This window comes from Strix aluco, chromosome 18 (genome assembly GCF_031877795.1).
Source record: "Strix aluco isolate bStrAlu1 chromosome 18, bStrAlu1.hap1, whole genome shotgun sequence".
Lineage (NCBI taxonomy): Eukaryota > Metazoa > Chordata > Aves > Strigiformes > Strigidae > Strix > Strix aluco.
This window is the reverse complement of record NC_133948.1, coordinates 8,433,216-8,454,215: the sequence shown is the minus strand read 5'-3', so window position 1 is coordinate 8,454,215 and position 21,000 is coordinate 8,433,216. Positions and strand designations below refer to the sequence as shown.

The window sequence follows — 21,000 nt, the reverse complement described above, 5'->3', positions numbered from 1 at the left end:
GACCAAAGAACCAAACCACCTTTTTCAGCTCTTCATAGATTTGCTGCTTTCATTCAAATCCAGCCTAATGGCTGCGACTCCAACCACTAGCTCCAGGAAATTCTCTTGTTTATGCTCCAAGTCTCACACTTTGTGCAGCCGCAGGGGCAGAGCTCACCTTTGTGCTGTGGCTGACATTGCCTCCCTGCTACTGCCAGAAACCGGGGAACATCGTGTCCTGAAACCCTGCCCTGGGGTTTGGCTCTAAAGGCAGCCACCTATAAAATCAAATGCTGCTTAATTCAGCCTACAAGGACACAAAGGTCCTGTTCTGAATTTAATTTCTTGGAACTATTTCAGCGAAAAGTCCAGCTTTTATAACTTCTGGATAGGTGGTTCTAGCTGAAGATCAAGATTTTAATCTTGACGAGGGTGCAGAGCTGGAGCTGCAGGTGACCTCCTGCCATGGATGGAGATCACTTGTGCCCAGTGCCCTCGAGCCCACGCTCCTGTGTCCCCCTGCTCCTGAGCGAGCACTCGCTGCACAGGTAAATCCTGAGCCTGCCTGTGGTAAATTAATGAAGAAGTGACATCCCCACCATAATTCCTAGGGCGAGAGTGATGAGAGGCCTTAAACGTGATTGCTTTCCATCTGTATATGTGCTTAAAGACTGTAAAATAAATTAATGGGGAAATCTAAAACATAATGATAAGGATTCCCCACTGAACAGGTGTTTTTTCCATCCATGAAATTACAAGTTGCCAGGAAAAGACATGGGCCCAGCTCAGTTTTATTTCAGTCTCAGCTCCTTCCATTAAAATAATAACAGTCTTTATGTTCTTGAAGCTGTAATTAAACAAGTACTTTGGAAGCAAGACCTACAGCTTGTTGTACTGGAAATAAAAGGGAAGCTACAGCAAATTGCTCAGATTGGCTATTCCTATTTCTCCTTCGCCCTGCCTCCTGGTGTGACTTTCTAGACCAAGTTCTCATTTCACATTGCTGTGTTTATTGTTTTGTTTGTTTTTTTCCCCTGCTTTTTTAATGGAGAATATGCAATCACTGCAGTAAATTTAAAATCTAGTCAAAAGACATAAACTAGAAATAAGTAGATCCTCCAAGAGCCACACAGCCAGCCTCTGCCTCTATCCTGTGCAGGCATTTGCCACCAGTATCTGACAGGGACAACCCAAACAACTTGTGCATGGCACTGAGCATCCTTTCAGTCACTCAGAGTATAAATGATGAATTCTGCTCTGAAACATGTAACATAATGTATGGTGTGAAAAAAGAGAAAACCCACGAGTGCTGTCGCTGCATATTTATGATATAAAATAAGCATTAGCATATGGGAGAGCTCTAAAGGGAAAACAGAGCACAGCTTCCTCCAAATTTAGAACAATTGAATCAGTTTTAGAATCTAGGACTTCCAAGAAAAACATACATTTTTACTGTCAGAAGTCAGTTAACCTGTCTACAACCCCTTTAAATAAAATATCCATCTTCAGCATACATGATAGGAGAACAGTATTGTAAGCTAAAGATGAAGTTTAACTTGTGATTTTTACTTTTAAAATATAATTTGGTAAAGAAGATAAGGAGGATTTTCTGACTCCTCTGCCCATCCACTTTTCTGAGTGGTGAAATAGAATTATGAAGCAACAATATAACGCTTAGAGAGAACATAGGAGATGGAGTGATGATAATTACTAATAAGCAGCTACAGTGAATACTTTACTTGCATGTGCAGCGCAGAATTTCCCATTACAAAATAAGACACATTTATGATTGGTACTCTCTACTAATAAGTGCAGCTGACCTACAAACATCTAGCTCAACAGGATGCTAATTATTAGGCAATACAATTGAAATACAGAACAATTTAACATCGTGGAAATGAAAGTGGCTCTAGCAGACAGTTCCTGAAATATCGGGAGCCCATGGCTGTGGGAGGAAGAAGTCACTCTACAGGCATGCACCAGGCTAGATCCCCAGGCAGGACTGACGCCCACCTCCATTTTAGTTCAAAGTCTTGTTTGTGAATGTCCTGCTGCCATTTTTGCCAACATCCCAGGAATGAAAGCAGAAACCTTTGCAACGAACAGCATGGATTGCTGCAGCACGAGCAAAGTCAAGGGTCTGTAGGGTAGGGGTGGAAAGCACCATGCCCTTTGCAGACTCTAGCTATGGGGCACCTGTAACACGCCAGATCAACACTCACGTCGTGAACAATGATCATAGCTTACAGAAACCAAACAAGGGTACACCGTATCCCTCTTTGGGTGTATGAATTGGCATTTGCAGACACACTCAGCTGACCCTGACAGGATGGAAATCCCAGGCAGGTAATCACTTTTGTGAGGACACTGTTCAATAACATTTTCCTCATTGTACTATTAAGAATCTTATCATTAGTGCAAACTAGGTATGTCCCCTTGTTTCAACCTTCTTCCTTCTCCTGAGAGGTCATATACATTGTTACCAGTGTGGGCAAAACTTTTTTCTATATATTAAAACACCTCTACATTTCCAGCATGTTGGCGTAGTTCACTGCCTTACTCAGTGCAACACCTTATTCCTTTGTTCACATGACAGATCTGCACATATTCTCAGCAATTACAACACAAGTGACTTGAACTGCCTGTCCTCCCAAAAGCTTCACCATTTGTCCAAGTGCACCTTTTATTAAGCTGCCATTATGCACAAACTCTGCCTCTTTAGTAACTAAAAAAAGCTCACCTTGTATAACAAACAATATTGCCCACTAGCTAGTTAAGCAAATTAATGCTACTTCCTTGTAAAAACAACCCGATTTAAATTTTAGTTAATTAGACTCAAGACTAATCCTAAGAATAACGTTAACAAAACTCAGAAAAAGAAGTAGACAAGGAGAACTCTCTTCTAAAGCACTTTCCATATTTCAAAATGTCTACAATTTAAAATTCCAAATCAAATGCAAATGAAAACTCCAGTGACACAGAGTAACAGGTAGAAAAACCATCACAGGCAGAAAAACCACCACCAAGCCAGGGACAGGTCAAGCCCATTTCCCCCACCACTCCATGCAGGTTTTCTCCACCAAGGGCAGTCACTGGGCAAAAGACAGAGAGAGAGTCCCCAAACACTGTGCTAGACAAGATACAGTCCTATGAGGCACACACAGATGTCTCCAAGGTCTCTTATGACATTAATATGGTAGAGAACGGCCCACTGGCAATAACTGGTGTAAAGATTTCTAGTACACAGAGGCCCTGGCTATGAGGAGCCCTCAATGAATGATAACTGGTGGCAGCATAAACAGAATTTTCCAGACATTTGGTCCACAGAGGGTAATTTCTTTCTAGACAATGCCAAATAGACATTTAATTCCTTTTTAGTCCAAAATACACAATGCTTGGCCAGAGCAGGGAAGCCGTGAAAGACAACCGGTACAAACTTCAGTAAAACACTGATGAAATGAGCCCTAGCTGCTTGCCACATCTCTTTGGTGTTTCAGCTTCAGTGTGCCCAAAAAATTACTGTAAGTTTGAAAAAAGTATCTTCTGGTGCTTCCTTAAAGACATGCCTCATGAGGAATTTTTCCCCCTCTTACTGTATCTTAATTGTTGCCCAAATTGTTTCCTAACAGATATCTACATGAAAATGTAATGTTTTGGTTTTATCTTTCAGCTTCAAGATTAGGCTTCAAATTAAAATGGAAGGGTTGTGTTCCAGACTTCAAGAAGTGAGGTATAAATAACGTCGAGTTAATTAGCAGTGTGCTGATAGGTGCCGGCACCACAAAGACAACACTTCTGCATTCTGTGCCTTAGCAATAGAGCTCATCTACTGCAACAGAGAACTATGCTTCCTACCAGTCCTTCAAACTAAGGTACTGATACGGGGTGTATTTATGAGAGCAACAACAGGGTAGATGTAAATGAAGGTCCCACATGTTGATAAATGCTCAATATCATGGAAGAAAATGTAACCTCAGGAGACTGACTGAACTCATCAAAGGTCCATGCAAGCTTCGCCCACAGGATACAACATGAAAATGCAGGGCAGCTTCTTGCCAGATGGGAGGAGAGGAGGAGATCTACTCAGACTCTGTAATTTAATGTTGTCTTTTCCAATAAAAGTTAAAGATACTTGGAAGCTCAGGGTACATAAATGCTGGAATTTATGGCTGTCTCAGAGACAGCTGTATGATATACAGTTCAAGGGGAAGGCCACCACAATTAGCCTGGCTTCCAGGATTATTTTATTGGAGGAAGGGGGTGATAGGCACTGTTTAGAAAGTGGGAAGTAACAGAGAACAAAGTCTGCCTTTAGAATCATTTTATGAGCATATGTAAGTGTAAGGTACACATACAGGCAACTCATTGTGGAGGGAGGGTCCCTTGGAGAGCATGACTCCAGGATCCAGACAAGGGAGGGACTGCAATACAGCACTTGTCTTTCTAAAAATGTATTTTGCTGCTGCAGTATTAGCACTCTTTTCTCATGTTGTCCATGGTATAGCAGAAACCCGCACTGCCTCACTCTCTTGGGAGGGTCATACACGACACAGAACAGACACACATTTCTTTTCTGGTGCCTGCAGAGGGAACACAGTGTGCCGCAATGTATTTAGGAGCCTTCATACCATGATAAGAGTACAATGTACAAATAAAAGCATGTATATCACATAAAATAATTAATTGCTAGAAAGTTGCCCTTGCAAAGCTCCCAACAAGAATCAAAAAGCATTTTGCAAATACTGGCAGTATTTGCATTTGTATAGGAGGTAACCAGGCACAGACAGCAAGTACCCTGTCTAAGGTCACACTGTGAAGATTTTACAATGTTTGCAACAGGGAAAACACAGAAGTGAATGTTTAGATAAAGACTATGTATGCAGGACTGGGTGTTTGACTAGTTTGCATGTCCAATTTTCTTGATTTCATAATTCCATTAGATTGATATTCTGTTATGTATCTGACTGTATACTTTTAAGTGCGCTGTAATGCAGCGCTACCTGCATCAGGTTTAGCACTCCACTATAGATCCCCCACCGCTAATAAGGGGAGGAAGAAACTATCATGGTCAGGGAGGAGCGTGGCATTTTTGTGAGAAAATAGGTATTTCAGCATGCAAAGCCGGTACTTTCTGTGTCACTTAACACTAAGCCACTTCCCTGTCCATGCTAAGATAATTATTCTGTTTTCATGAAGAGCTGATCCCTCACAGATTGAGGATGAGTGGAGTGCTTTGAACAATGTGGCACATGTTTTGCCTAGTGTTTGCATGAAACACCTAATGCCTTCCGAGAACCTAGTAAGACAAAAACATGCCATATTGTGAGCCTCCACATGATGAATTAAGCTGGATTTCTTTTTGCTTCCCCATACTCTTTTACTTTTTGTGGTTTTTTTTTTTTTTTTTTTTTTTTTTTTTTAAAATAAGACTAGAGGCTTGTAGAATACAATAAGCTCATCCCATTTACCTGTTCCCAAGCTGCACTCAGCATGCAGTCTGACACTTCTGCTCCAGACCTAAAGGAGGGCTTGTCTGTTTTCTCCAGCTACAGCAGTTTGTCCAATAAAAGATTGTCTAGGTACCTCACCTCTTTCATAACCTTTCCTGAGAAAGCTTTTTACAGAGATCTCAATGGTAGGTAAAGTGAGAAAAGGATAAAGCTACAGCTGCTGACTTTTAGAGGAAATCATTGCACCATCATTTTCAGCAAAAAAAAAAAAAAAGGTCAGGATTAAGCTACCAGGGCTTCAAATGCAAGAGTTGATGTGGTTAAACATTATCATCAAGGGACAATGACAGGTAGGATGGTCTGTGCTCTGAGTGGAGAAGTATCATATTCCTGACCTCATCCTCAGCTGTACCAAGGCCATCCCTGTCGCACTGAACATCTTCCTTACGGGAAAGGGACCAACATAAGGGAATTTCAGGTTTCTTATTTTAACCCGCTTCCATAATAATGGGCCCCATATATGAACAACTCAATTTGTCCATAACACAGGATTAATCTTACCATCCCTCCTTTGAATCTAATTGATGTGATGCTCTGTCTCATTACCTGTAAAGGTAAGAAACCAGGATGCTTGAGACTAATTCCCAGCACTGATGATATTTGTTTTTTCCACAAAAGAAGCACCAGCAGAAATTTCACTCAGCTCATGTGAAACTTAGGGGAGGAGTAAATGAATTGCTCTTTTATCATGTCTTATTAAGAATGCTCAGTATATAATCCATTCTTCAAATTATGCTCTGTTGAAACAGTCAGATAATCATATTAAAAAGGTGAATGGAAGAGGAGAGCAGCACAGTTAGTACCTGTCACTTTAGTAAAAGCAGATGTATGCATGCATAATACGTTTGTTTCTCAACCAGGACTCTAGTGTATTTTAGAGCCTTGTATTTCGCTACGTAATACCATGTACTGCACTGATACACTGTACCGCTACTCAAATTGCCATCACAAATGAAAACTAGGGTTCTTAAATATTTAAGAAAAATTCAGCTACTATATTGCAGTAGTATTTCCTCAAACCCCCACCCCAAATCAGTGCAATATCAGGGAGGCAGCAGGGCACTGAGGGAGAGAAAGGAGCTTTCAGAAGGCCACACAAATGCAATGGCATCACGGAGAAAGCACATCCAGCCATTTGCAAATAGAAATTTTAGAAGCTGGAATAAAATATCTTCACCTTTCATTGATATACAGGTATAAAACAGTAAAGTACATCTACATAACATGTATTATGCAGCTTTATTTTTATCACAGCGTTCTTCTAGCTGAATGCACAAACCATTTGACTTGCTGTCATGATTTATTTTATCACCCCGAAACCCCCAGTAAAAGGAAGCCTTTTATCTGCAGTTTGACAAGCTATGGTCTCTATTTATTTCACACTACAACACATCACAAGGATGTTGCGTTGCTCCTCTGTGCAGGAGACCCAGACTGAGCTTTGTGACTCTCTAGTCTCTTCTGTCATTCTCATTTCTGTATTTCTCCACCTGAACACTTGCCATGGTCATGCTGGCTGGTCTTTGACACTTTTCACAGTGGCAGCAGGAAGGTCACCAAGCGACTTCACCCTTCTCGTCTTTTCCCAACAGCTCCTGATGATCTGAGCCATAGTCTTTACCCATTTGGCTAATAAAGAGCTATGTTACACTGAAGTGAAAGATCTTTTTAACAAGAAAACACATGCAAACTTTACATATTGGTTAAAAACTTTACTTACTGTAACTTAACACTACAGCTCTCACTATGTAAGTGAAGATTTTATAATGCGATTTCTCACTTACATCCTCAAAACATCTGGTTTAGGAAGCAAGTGTACTTTCCCGTGCTTACAGGAATGTTCTGACACCAAAAGGAAAACAACTGTTCCGTTATAAAAGTTAAGGACTCCTCAGATTTTTTAATTTCTCACTTAGCATGTTCAAGGCTTTCCTTATGTCTTTGCACCTTCCGACGGCAGAGTTCCCTCTTCCACCCTGTGATTCTGAAGGAGGTATCTCTTTTTTTCTCTTTCTGCTTCAAGAACTTCCTTTAAATGATCACTGAAACATAAAATACCCTATTTTTGCCAGTCCTGGGTACTTCACTGTAGTGTTCCCACCAGATTTGCTTATCAAAGGTCATAAACCTTATGCTGCTGCTAATAACGGCAGCAGCTCCATGCTATTGTTCTGCCAAATTTCTGTACGCAGCTGCTGGCTGCAGTTAAACTTCTGATCCCATTTAGAGTAGATAACAACATGATACCATTTCACCTGGAAACAGCTGTGCAAGTGCTGATGTTTTGGGCTTTTTTTTCTTTTTAGTTTCTTTCCCTTTCCCAAAGAAAAAACTTCTTTAGTTACAGCTCTGAAGTGGGACTCAGGAATTTTGGTTCCTGTTCCAGTGCTGCTCAACTCACTGTTTTCTGTCCTAACAACCCGTGGTTGCAGTACTAAGGATATCTATGGACAAAACGTATGCATTACCACGTAGATTTGACATGTGCAAGTATACCTATGTGAATGTACATACATACACAAAGATGGCAGGTTAGAAACAGAACTATTTGGAATATGTCTTTTTTGTCTAAATCATTGACAAACCTCCTTAAGAGGTAGCCAGTAAGGCAAGTAAGCTAATCAGTCCACCGCTAGTATTAAGTCTAAAACAATCTCCAGCTGAAATGTGATTAATCCATGCATGACAGCTTAAAGGTCAAAGCTAGAATGCAGAGCTTCTTGACTGCAAAGAAAGAACTGACTTATTTTTATCTCTTCTTTAAAAATTACAGCAGCCATGAAGTGGCTCAAGGAGCAGAGTAATGAACGTCATAAACCTGCCTCATAAAAATGGCATTCATGCAGTAATACAGCAGGTCAGATGAGCAGGGAACATTTCATTAAAAATTCCCCTTCTTGCCTACCCAAGAGAGACTTAAAACTAATCATATAAAATGGCTGAGTGACACCATTAACGAGCATTAATATTTTAAAGCTTTAATAGTACAACAGAGCTAGGCTGTTATATCAAAATTATACAACCTTATTAGACAGTGCACTTGGCTGCATTGTACTTGAACTGTCAGTACCCCTGATTGGAAATATTAAGGTGGCCATGAACCACAGCACAAATAACTTTGCTGTTGTTTGTACTTCAAAGGCTTGGTAGCTTCCTGACATGTGCCAAATTCTGGACAATTTTGTGAGGAGCAAGCTGATTTACCTCACCCATACCAAAGGAGGGAGACGTTTACTGTGAGAAGCGGGAAAGGCTGCTTTCAGAAAGCTATTAATTTTAAAAGATGTCGATTAGAATTCAGATTCTTGTGATCTGGATTACAATTTTGCACAAAATTAGTATAACCATGTGGGTAGGAAAACATCTTCTAGACTTCCCTTCAGCAGCAAGAAGTGATAAAACTGGAGAAAGCAGAGAGACTAGCATATGCATGTATCCTTAACTCTAAAGCCAAAGGTAAATGTCATCCGCATTACTCTTCTGGGAACAACTAAGGATCTAGTTGACAATCTCAACTAAAACCTTCACTGGGGATTACCTGCAGTCACACACAGTAATCCTGGGAATTAGAATCACTCGCTTAATAAACAACAGTTTCCAACTTCGCCTCTTTTCCTTGTGGCAAAATCAAATCTTGATCATAGTTGCTGGACATGAAATGCATGAAAGAGAACTGGAGGAGGAGATACAGACAAATACATGGTTTAAAGCAAGAGGTCTATTGTTTTTTTTGTGAGTAGTGTAGATCCTATCAAACCTCTCAAATGTATGAGATGCTCACTGCCTTCATCGTTGCTCTCTTCCGTGATGTTATACTTCTAAACACACACAAAACTAGTAGCAACCAGCACTGCTCCTCTTTTAAACTTTAATGATTTGTAGGACAGTAATTAACCAACTCTGACAATAATGTAGCCTGTGCATTGTAACCTTAGCAGACATCCTACTTTAGGAACATCTGAAAGCTCAGCAAAGTTATCATTTAAGAGAACCTCTTAATTACTCTGGCATTATAATGAATGTTTCTCATAGGCACCCAGCTGTTTTGTTTCCTCTTGCATAGAGGCAGAGAAATGAATTGCTCAACAACTGCCTGAGTGATAAGACACTGGTATTCTTAAGATTGAAGAGATAATGTTGATGACTGTGAGCTATTTCCCTTTCCCTAAATGCTATAATTTTAGTGAGCAATTTAAGAAGGGATTTCTCAGACGAGAGGAATGGAAGGAGTTGGCTCAGTGTTGGTTACTTAGGCAATGTTTATAGTAAATTGATGCTATGATTTTCAAGGAGAAAAGAGATTTAAGAAAACTGCAGTAATCCAGTATTTGACAGTCTTGTCTTTGTTAAATACTGCACATAATTCTCATCAGCGCTGCTTTCTGCATTTCATAAATGAGGAAATTGAAAGAAATATTAATATCCCACACATCTATAAATGCTATTGGGCTCAGGTAACAAATTTTCTTGGCTGTGTGTAATGACACATTGCTAGCTCTTGAGTTTGTTAAAGGAATCACATCTAATAGCATCCCTCCTGAAATGCATGAGAATCTGACAACATGACAATTCCTGGGGTCAAGTAATAAAACGGTACAAACCAAAGATGCTGCAATAGACCTTCCCCCAAAAGAGAAAAGACAATAAAAGCACGAAATGTGCAGCAGTAAAGGCTGGTTAAAACATCAAAAGGTTTGTGTTCAGTACCACATTCTCAGCATACACCTACAGTAGCCTCGCAGAATTCTATTCCTTCACTCATCCAGAACAAATAACCTGTTTGACATATACATGCAATGCTGCAATATTGCTGTCTTCTGTTTCCAAATCACAAGCATTAATATCAGTCTTAGTTAAGACTACCTGGTTGGGTCATACATTTTCAGGTCAATACTCTGATTTAAAAAACTTACAGCAATGATGTATCACTGTGACGTATGACCAGGCACTACATGACAGAGAAGACGAGAATCCATCATTCTGTGTCTAACAGCTTTGACACTGCTTGAAGACCACGGTCAGCAACAGACCTTCCTGAATTACAATGATGTTACTCAACTGGAGAGAATCAAACAGCAAAAATAATTAGGGAACTGAAGCAATCTGCTCATGACTTATGACAAAATGGATTGAACGAGAAGGCCTTGACAGCAATAGCCACGCAAGAATGCAGCACTGGAGTGGAAGTATGTTGTCACTATAACAATGCTGAGAAAAACTACAACTAACAATATACTGAATAATGTAGACACCTAAAAAGGGGAAATACTAAGGTTGTTATTTTGTCTTGTGTATAATGGAAAAATAAGCAGGTTCATTAAATAAAAGACAGTTTAGAGTGACTGCAAGAGTTCAGCAACCTTCCCAGTGACACACAGAATGGCTGCTGCTGCTTTGGCCATCGGCAGCCAGGCTGCACATGCACAGTGGGGCACAGTGTGATTATCTGCAAGTGCACAAACTTAGACAAACTCTCTTTTCCATCTCTATTTTCCACGATCATATGAAATTCAAATCTGACCTGCCTGTAAATAACCTCTCACACAGCTAGAAAATAAAATATCATACAAAACAGAACTTTTCATTTATGACTGTTTTAGGATTCAGACTCCCCTGGGATTCTCGTACTTGGTTACACAAGCAAGCTGCAAAAGCAAAGAGAAACTGCTGCAAAGCAAGCTGACAGTAGCTCCACTCAGACGTCAAAAGAAACATAATTGATAGGACTGTTTGGAAGCATACAGGCTGAGAAGTATCTCTGACAACTGAAACTGTGCTAGAAATATGTAGTAATTTGCCAGATAGAGTTTACAACCCATAATCATTTCAGAAGTTCCTCTCTTTCAATAGCGTAGTTTGACTGAAAATTAATATGAGACCTGCAGGGAGCAAACAGCCATTATTAGCAGCACATGTGTAGGGTAATTGCCACAAAGCAGGTGCATGGTTGCTTTGAACTGCAAGAAGGGATGAGGGAGGTGGGGTAGGACACCTGAATTCTCTAACCAACACAAAAATGCTTAGCTTTAAATATGACATCTCAGCCCCTGCCAGGCTTGCCCTGTGTTACCAATGGATTTGGTAAGCAGCTGCTGCTCCCACTTCTCCTCCACACCTCAAGGTTTTGCATCCCCTGGCTGGTAAAGAAGAAATGGCAAGTCAGTAGGAGAGAAAGGGGGCAACGCAGAAAACAGGCAAAAATAAAAATGCCACGGCTTTCATCATGTCTGCAGGCTTTGGGAATCATGGCAACTTACAGACCAATCTGGAGGGCAAAATGGTTTCTACTAGCCTCAGCAGACTGCTCATCATATAAATGCAGAATAATTTCAAATGTTGTTATGGGGGCACAGACTCTTTTGCACTTCAAAATATTTACAGAGTAATACAGATAAAGAAATATCTCTCTCCTCTTTTTTTTTTTTTAAAGTATCCATAAAGTTAACTGGGGAAAACTAGTTAGGTCTGACGTACACCAGCAAAAGGAGTAAAAAAAAAAAAAAAAAAAAAAGGGGGAGACAAAGCCATCATACCCCTCCTGCTTGTCAACCAGGCCCAGTTTGTCTCGCTTCCAGCTTAAGCCTGCATTTCACACCACATATTCTGAACAGCCTCCAACCCCTGCACTTCCCAATTTCACCTTTGCTTCTGTTTTTTGTTCTTAAAGCAAGTGATGAGAAAACACGAGGATGATTTTAGTGATATAATCGCTATGGATGGTATTGTTAAAAAAAAAAAAAAAAAAATCAGCGCTGAACATCAGCGCTGAACTGTTCACTTGCCCGAATAATTACTGAGGATGCAGAATCCCCTTTGTGGGATATGTTCTTCTGTGGTAGTGAGGACGGGAGGCAGAAACAGTATATCAATCAAGCCAGACAGAAAGAGCCTGTCCTTTTTATTCAAAAAGGATTTTGCATTTCCAAGTGCGTTGCTCCAGTTTAATGAAACCAGCGATTGCAAGCTCCAGTGTAACACTTCAGCTCTGTGCAAGGACATGCAAAGCCTTTCAGCCTTTTACACAATTTCTTTCTTTATCTAATAAATCAAGTCAGGCCTTTTTGAGTAAAGCATTGCTCCTTGTGAAGGAGTGAAGAACCGCCTCATTTGACAGTGCAAGGAAGGGGAAAAAAACCTAATGGGGGAGCCAGCTTCATTTCAAGGTGACACTAAGCAGAGAAAGAGGAGAGGCAGCAGATTGGTATTCTGTGAGGCTCCACGCTGGCGTTGGACATGAGATTCCTCTGAATTGAGGGAGTCTCACTCCATTAATTCAAAAACCGATTGAGGTGGAGGGAAAGTAGAGCAATATGCATTATGTATTTGTTACAAAACTATTGTGTCAAAGCAATATTTAGTGGTAAATTATGGCACTATCAGGAGTAGGATGCCACATACATAAATCAATTTGTCTCCTCTGCTGGCAGGAGTGTGACAAAAAGATAAGAGCTCATCAGTGCCATTATTTCCCTGGGCTGGAGGAGGAGAAGGGACGAGGGGGTGGGGAAGAGCTGCCGGGAGAGCCAAACACACCATTGATTGTAAGTGACAAAAGGAGGGAAGCCTTTAACTTTGACAGCAGAGTTAAGATGCTATCGCCAAGTTAAAACAAAGAAACCAAACCCCTGCTAAGGAAAGGTTGTTCAGTACAAACTTGTCTCTTTCCTACAGGAGAGGGAAGGGGAGGACAGAGATTGACTACTCACTCATCCTCATTTATTCTTCTAAAGTCAAGTTGCAAAATTGATAAAGATTGGAACAATAATATTTTCTGTAGCAGAAGAGTGAAAAAAGGACTAAGGGTTTATTAGAATAAAGGGAAGTACAAATAGCGCCCTGCTAAATGGTAATTATGCCTTTATGGAAATATCCTGTTAATTACTAGGTCATTTTTTGTTTTACAATTGAGTTGTCAATTTGCAGTTAATTTAGGCCATGCCAGTCTAATAGCTATTTACAGATCGCACAATTGCCTGTATGGGAGGAGCATGTGGCCTCCGGGCAACAGATGCCATTTTGGGAGTGCTGGAGGTAAAGTATCATTGAACAAATGCAAGCTATCAACCGAAAGGCATCTCTGGCAGGGGGGTATGTGCACAATAACAATAAACACAGCGAGTGGAATAACGAAGAGGCTTCTTCACTTCGCTTAGTGCTCAGTTTATGGTAATAAGATAGAACAGCATGTTAGAAGAGTTATTAAATAAAATCATAATTATCCCTCTCTTTAACACCACCAAACAGTTGCTAGCTCTTCTCTAACTGTAACACATCTGAAGTCACAATCGCAATATAAAAGTACTAAAAGCTACTGAAACACCACCACAATCAATAACATTTGATTTGCGGTGTGTCCATTTACCCCTTCACCATGGGGATCTTCACATAAACTTGGCCCTGAGATAGCTGAAAGCATCTCTATATCTGGCACCTCTGTAGCGCAGGTGCTTTCACGCCAGGGTAATGGGCACAGTGTAGAATAGGATGAAATATGAAAATGAGAGCCAGAGACTTAGCGTGAGAGGTGAAACCACCAGAACAGACGCTAGCCAGGACGTGATGAAATACTGGGCCAAACGACCAATTTGCCACAGTACCAGGGAGGCATCACTACCACCGAGGAGAAACACAGAGTTCTCAGCAGTGGAATAAAGTGCACGTAAAATACCTCCAGAAATCGCTTTCCTCTCTGAAAATACAAAGATCTTTGAGGTAACCACAAGGATTACATCGACAAGCCATTTAGAAATGTAAAATACAAACCCAATACTTGATGCTTTTCAACCTGCTAGTTTGTTTGTTCCCAAATATGGCTTTATGTATTTCACAGGATAAAGCACTACCCTGTGTCTGTGTAATGATTGGAAATAAAAAAGCCCGGGATTATTGTCTAGTCATGAACTTCAAGGAAGTAGGAGAGTTGCTCCTGAAGTTCCCTTCCTCAGTGTCTGCAAGGACAGTGGAAATGTGTTTTCTTGCTCAGTCGCAGCCTTCAGATTTTAGGAACTTAAGAGAGGTGAAGCCAGAGGACTTCTCACCAACATCTGTTTGAATAGAACTGAACTAATGATACAAGGGATCTTATACACCACATTTCACATGGACACCTTTTCTTAAGACCTCCTGAGGTGCTGTGATGTATACTAAAAGTTAAAGCCTTGGTTTTGTTTGGTAAAGTGAAGTAAGGGAGTTTATTCTCAGTAACATGTTGAGACAACGACATGAAAAGTCTTGACAATCTATTCTACTTTCTTGACAATCTATTCTACTTTCAGCTTAGTCCAAAGCATGGTATCAACTTCCCATAATAACTACAAATGGAGTAATGAAGGGTAAAGAGGAAAAATACAAAATAAAATACAACAAACAACTCAAGCAGATTAGCAGGTACTTTATGAAATTATCAGTTTGCAACAGTATAAACAATTTTAAGTCAATTTATAAAAAATATTCCCAGAAGGCAATCAAGTAAATCAGGTAATTATATCCTGTAAAGGGAGATAACATCAGGAAAATTAGAAACACTTCTGCACATAAATCAGAGGAAGGAAAGCCTTCACACTTCATTTACTCATTATCACATTTTATGTATTTCTTTGCAGAAGACAGGGAGCTGGCATGGTTAACGTTGGCTGCTGAGTGCCCTGATTATAGTCTGCGCTTATGGAAATGGCTTGAGGTCAGCTTACATAATGTTGTCAATCAACAAAACATGGAAAATTTGACAAAGAGATGACAGAGTAAAGTGACAGGGCCTTATTCCATAGGAATAGGGTTCACACTGTGAATACTGACACTGGGAGGGAGCCTGAGACTTCAAAATTGAGCCTCACTCAGACAGGATCGAAGGCACCCAAGGCTTTGGAGGAGTATGGGATTTCAGACCTGGGGTCAAGCTTCAGCAAGCTCATACATTTGTTGCTGCAGTAACCCTAGTGACCAGCAAGCCCCCTCCAGTAAAAACAGAAGTCACATGTCTAAAATAAGGAGAAACCCTAGGGGTTTCTCTAGTTTCTTGTCTAGAAGATTAGACTGCTTACTGTCATGGCTAGAGGCTTCCCAAAGTCTTGGCTTGGACTAGTCATCAAATGATGGACCACTGACTGATTTTTAGATAAAACACTTCCAACACAGCTCTGTGTTTGGTGTACGTTTAGTATCATATCTACCTATCACAATTTTATCTGCCTTAGGATGGAAACAGCAAGAAATCTTCATAAGCAGATTGAAAGGTGGAGTCTAATTTCACTTCAACTTCTGTCAGCAACACCTGCAGTATGTCATTTTGCTCCCTCTATCTGCAGTCAATCACGGCATGTCTCAATGTCTTTTAGTAATTGTATCCATGGGGAATTATTGTTTCTCTTTTCACCAGGAAAAAAAGAACACCAGTGTCACATATCTAAAATGCAGCACTCCACTCAGCCAAGCTGTTAAGCATCTATTTAAAGTTAGGCACATGCTTAAATTTCATTAAAATTAAGAGGACCTAAAGAAAGTGCCTGGAGCTAAACACGTTTTAAGTGTTTTGTTGAACAAGAATGTACTTAAGGAAATGCTTAAATGCTTCCATGAATTGGTGTCAAACTTATATTAAATCAGGGTCCTTGCTGTTTTTATTCCAGCATATCACGAGACACGCAGAAGAGATGGTGTTTAACCAAATCCTCCATTTTTTCCTTAGGATACATAAGAGTTGTCCTATTTTCTGCTGCAAGCAAAATATATAAAAAAATGTCAATGGGGAATCGCTAGTTGCCGAAGCATCTCTAAGATATTATGGCAGATAAGCCTTTTAGTAGTTAATATTCGTCCCTAGCCACATTCCTACTTTATAGATTATCATTTCTCTTTAATAAAGGAAAACCCTAAATCCCGCAGCTTCAGCTGGAGATGGATTTTCATTTATTTGGTTGCAAGAAACCAAATTAAGAAAATTACTTTCTAACTAATTTTATAGTGCTAAAGAACATCTGATGATATGCTGGGGAAAAGCTTCAAGCTTTCTGGATGAAGCCGTTAAGACATGAGTAATAATTGGAAATTTACTGTGAATAAATCTTGATGAAATTAAACTGCATTTAAGTATGTTCTATAAAAACCAGGTCAAACGGCAAATGACGAATGCCCTGTGTCACTCGGTGCTCGGTGTGGGGAAAGGTATTGCATAAAACCAGAATAATTACTTCCTCCAAGTACTAAGCACAGGTAAAACTATTTTTTTTTCCTTGTGTACAAGAAATCCAAGCATAAAATTACCATATTTTTCTTTGTCATTCCTGACTCAAACTCAGCTCTGTAGGGAAATAGCTGGAGCCGAACATGGCGCAGTATGACAGGAGACACAGTCTCCTTTAACAACACATTCACTACCATTACACAGTACTTTGTAAACAGTCTTCATCAAATCAGCCCAATTGCTTTTGACACGGAAGTAGGATTACGCTACATCAAAATTTTTCCACAGTCATTTCTATAGGTTGATCCAGATTCTTAACTGGTGTGAAATAAAGACAACGTAGCCCATTTATCTCTGCTGCTGACCTGGTCTGTTGTGCAAAAACCAAAACTCACAAGCATTCCCACATCACTGTGCATTACTTGCAGATAAAGGGCAGGTGCAGTACAAATCATAACCCAGTCATTTATGGATAGAGGTTTAAAGTGATAACTATAAAGGAGAAGGTCCTATTTGACTCCCCCGCAGCCAGGATTTCACCAGCATTTGCAAAGCATCATCACTATGAAACAAATCTTTTGAACACAGAGAAAGATCTCCCACGACAAGAGAACAAAAAATTATAAAATTTTAAAAACAGACAAAAAGATAATTCAATCGTGAGCTATCATCCTTCTAAAGACTGTCACAGTACATTAAAACAATAGAAAACTACAAATGAGATAATCAAATGTTTTTGTAAGTTAATCATTTCAGCTTACAGGACAGATTTTTCACTGGTGAAAGCTGACATACTCAGTTGAAATCAATGGAGCTATGACAATTTACTCCAGCTAAAGGTCTGGCCCATTGGTTTTTGAAATTCAAGGAGAATTGGAGGAAGAAAGCGTAAATTTACAAGCAAAAAAGATTGAGAGAGGCAATGAACCATCCTGACCTTTACTTCCCAAGTCACAGACCAGAGAACACAGCCCAGAATAAGGCAATGGGGAAGAAACTGTGCTTTTCATTTACTTCACCTGTATCTCCTAATAGGGGTGGAAGAAGAATTAGCAAACCAGGATCAGATTTGCTATGTAGTAATGCAGTTTGTAAAACAAATGAGAAGCTATATAGGTGAAATGTCCTGTATCACTTCAGCATTAACGATACTGGCAACTGATAGAAAGTTCATCACTCAGTCTAATTCAAAGATCTCACTGTGTGAAGCTCAGAATCTAAGTTTTACAAAACCTGGTTACCAAGTCATCTTAACAAGTAGCAGCAGCGCTAGAAACACAACGTACAGCCGAGATTCCCAGGCCCACCCTATTTCCTAGCTCACCTTTATCTCCCCTTTCACAGTTCCCTTTCTCAAAAGTCTTTAGCATCTACAAACAATTTATCCCAAAGTCACCTGTTCAAGTAGAGAAGTTCAACTCATTTTATGGGTGGACAAGTAGGTATAACCAATAGGGATTTATCAGCTCAGTGTCTTGTGGATCTAGACCAGAAAAGTTAATTGACTTGTCTACAATTAAACAAAAGATTTCACTGAACAGCCAGAAACTGAACCCATGCATTGTCAACTCCAGTTCAGCATCATAAGTTATAAAAGCATCCTTCTAGATAGCCTCAGTTGGGAAGATGTAGGCCAGGACCTGGGAATGCCAGAAAATGAAAGACTGGGTACAGGGAAAGAAAATCAACTACCAGCATGAGAAGCATCTGCATTTTGATGGAAAAGACAACGTAATCTGTGAATGGCACCTTCTTCACCAACGGTAACACAGACAGTGGGCAGAGAAGGGGCAGGCCAAGCACATGGCCCCAGGCTTTGCTTCACACACAGCCCTAAGCCGACCCGGGCTCGGGGCTGAGATGCACGGTGAAGGAGGAAAGCTTGGAAAATTCCACGGACATAGCTCAGACTTCACCACGAAACAAAAATATTACAATTTAGCATGAAAGGCAAAGGTACTTCCTAAGAAAAACATTGGGAAGAAGGAACTTCTTTTCTTGCAACCCTAAACTGAAGCATACTGTCCTTTTATGAGATTATACAGCAAATATCTGTTAGCAGGTATGTATTAAATACTGTTAGTTTTTCCTTCACAATATGTTGCATTTACTGCCATGCGGTTAAAAACAAAAACCCTGCTGATCCAAACCCTTTCAAGTAATGTTTGTTATGTTTCCTGCTGTTACTATTTGTCCAGTAATACTTGCTACACAAGTTAGGCAAACTTGTCACGGAAAGTGTTTAACAGTCCTCACGGAGGCTGGCCCAGAGTCCTGCCCCTGCTCTCACACCAGCTCAGGTGTCCACCAAACTGCAAGGCATTTTTATTTTAATCTAGAGAAAAGGAAGATAGGACTTGATGTTATTGATCAGCCCAATGGACCGTCAAGACCTACCAGATATGTCTGCTACTAATCTATACTTTCTGGTTCACAGGAAGGTAACTGCACATGATGTATGTGCAATTCATCCCTGATAATACACTGAAAATAATTAGCTCGTGATGTTTCTTTGTACCTGCTTATCTTTGTATCTCTGTCTATCTCTGTTTCCTTTTCTGAGACATCCTTTCAGACTATCCTATTTTTGATATTTATTTGCCATGAGTACACCATTGGCAGGCATTGTTAACTTTAAGGCACCAAGAAGAAAGAGCTCTATACTATCTAAATTATTTGTAGTATTTCTTGGTTGAATGTGGGTGTTTAAAAAAAAATCTATTTCAGAGCATCAAACAGGAGAGAGAAGGATGAGTTACCTGAAAGACTTCATAAAGGGTTCAGGGTAGACTGATTTAGTAACATCTGCTCACAAGGAGACTACATCTCTTTCAGGAAAAGGTGGAAAGCAGCAGCCAAGCCTGTGAATTGCACATTATACCCTTCTGAATACAGACAGCTTTGTGGAAACAGAACATCCTGTCAGTGTGGCTATTTGACAGCCTCAGGTAGCACTTGCTAACAAGGATGAGCTTTATTTATTTATTTTTAAAGAAGCTCATTTTTATGATTACTCCAAACCAAAGTGAGATTTTTGGGATTGAGTTTGAGAACTATTACCAAGTGCTGCACAAATGCAGGGACTCTTTCTGGAAGGCCACAGCTCGGCAAAACAGGGAACCAATTATACACCTGCTCCCACAGCCTGCACTCAGGCTACACAGAAGTATGGTGCCAGTTTCTTCTTGTAAGGGTTGGGGATAAATCAGATCTGGGAACAGAAAGCACCACCCCTTTAGACAAATAGGGCTCTGTTCCCTGGACTGAACTATTCAAATCTTCCTTTCTTTAGTGGAAAGGATGAGCCTTGCAGGTTCCCCCAAGGCCAGTGTCACTGCAGCCCCAGGAGAGAAAGGGATGCTCACTGCAGCACCAGTGAGGAAATGGTTCCTGCAGCAGACTGAAATGTGTCTTGGTGGCATGAAACAGTGGCACTCACTGCCTTTTGCCCAAATATTCATCAGCACCTACCACCAGCTGAGCTGGTCAAAGGCTGCCTCTGTCTGTTTGTTGTCCTCCAAGAAGTCAGCAGCAGGATGTCGCTTTTACACTCCAGGTTAGGTTTCCTCTCCCATCTGGCCTCTGCTATGTCTTCAGAGAGAAGATTTCATTTACAGGCTGTTTGCCATGAAGGAAGGAAACTGTCTGCTACTTCTGTTCTCTGCAGGGACGATGATACAGCGTGCTTGCTCTGCTAACTATCTGCTACTGCTTTGTAGCATACAAGAAAATCGCCTATTGACTGCCACTGGCTGTTAATAATACTCATGAGAAAGACATCTATTATTTTTTTCCATGAATATGCTGCTCTTGAGTCCTCACTTGGATTAAAATTGGTACTTTCAGAGGCATTACAATGGGATGGGCAATGGGAATGGAGAGAGACAGGACTCTCCATTACTTGTAATTCAGCTTTGTATGGAAGAGATGAACACAAGATTTTCCTCCTGTCCTCTCCAGCCATAAAGCCCAAGTGACTCCATCATGTTAAAGACGACAGCAAATGCTTCTGCTGTTTCTTATTTCCTCTTAAAAATACACTTCATCAGGATGCTGCAACTCAATACCCTGGATAGGAGGAAGAGGAAGAAAGCAGGTCTCTTGGCAGTGAAGGTTTTACACATGGCATAGCCTGATCCCTGATCTCCTCAGGAATTGAAATGATCTCCCCACCGACATCAGACAACTATGGTTTTCTCCTGTCTGTTTTGGTTTCAAGTGCATGAAAATCAGAGCGCTATGGTGCAGCCTACCAAGGTGGTATTCCTGAAACACACAGCCAAGGCTGCGCGCTGCCCACGCTGGGCTGCGGGAGGGATTGCTGGGCAGGAC

At 40.5% G+C, this 21,000-nt stretch overlaps 1 protein-coding gene across 13 annotated transcripts in view; it reads right to left on the bottom strand.

Annotated features, from left to right (window-relative positions):
• Window positions 1-21,000, bottom strand: part of FBRSL1 (fibrosin like 1) — a 552,195-nt gene that overhangs the window by 243,330 nt on the left and 287,865 nt on the right. The window lies entirely within an intron of this gene.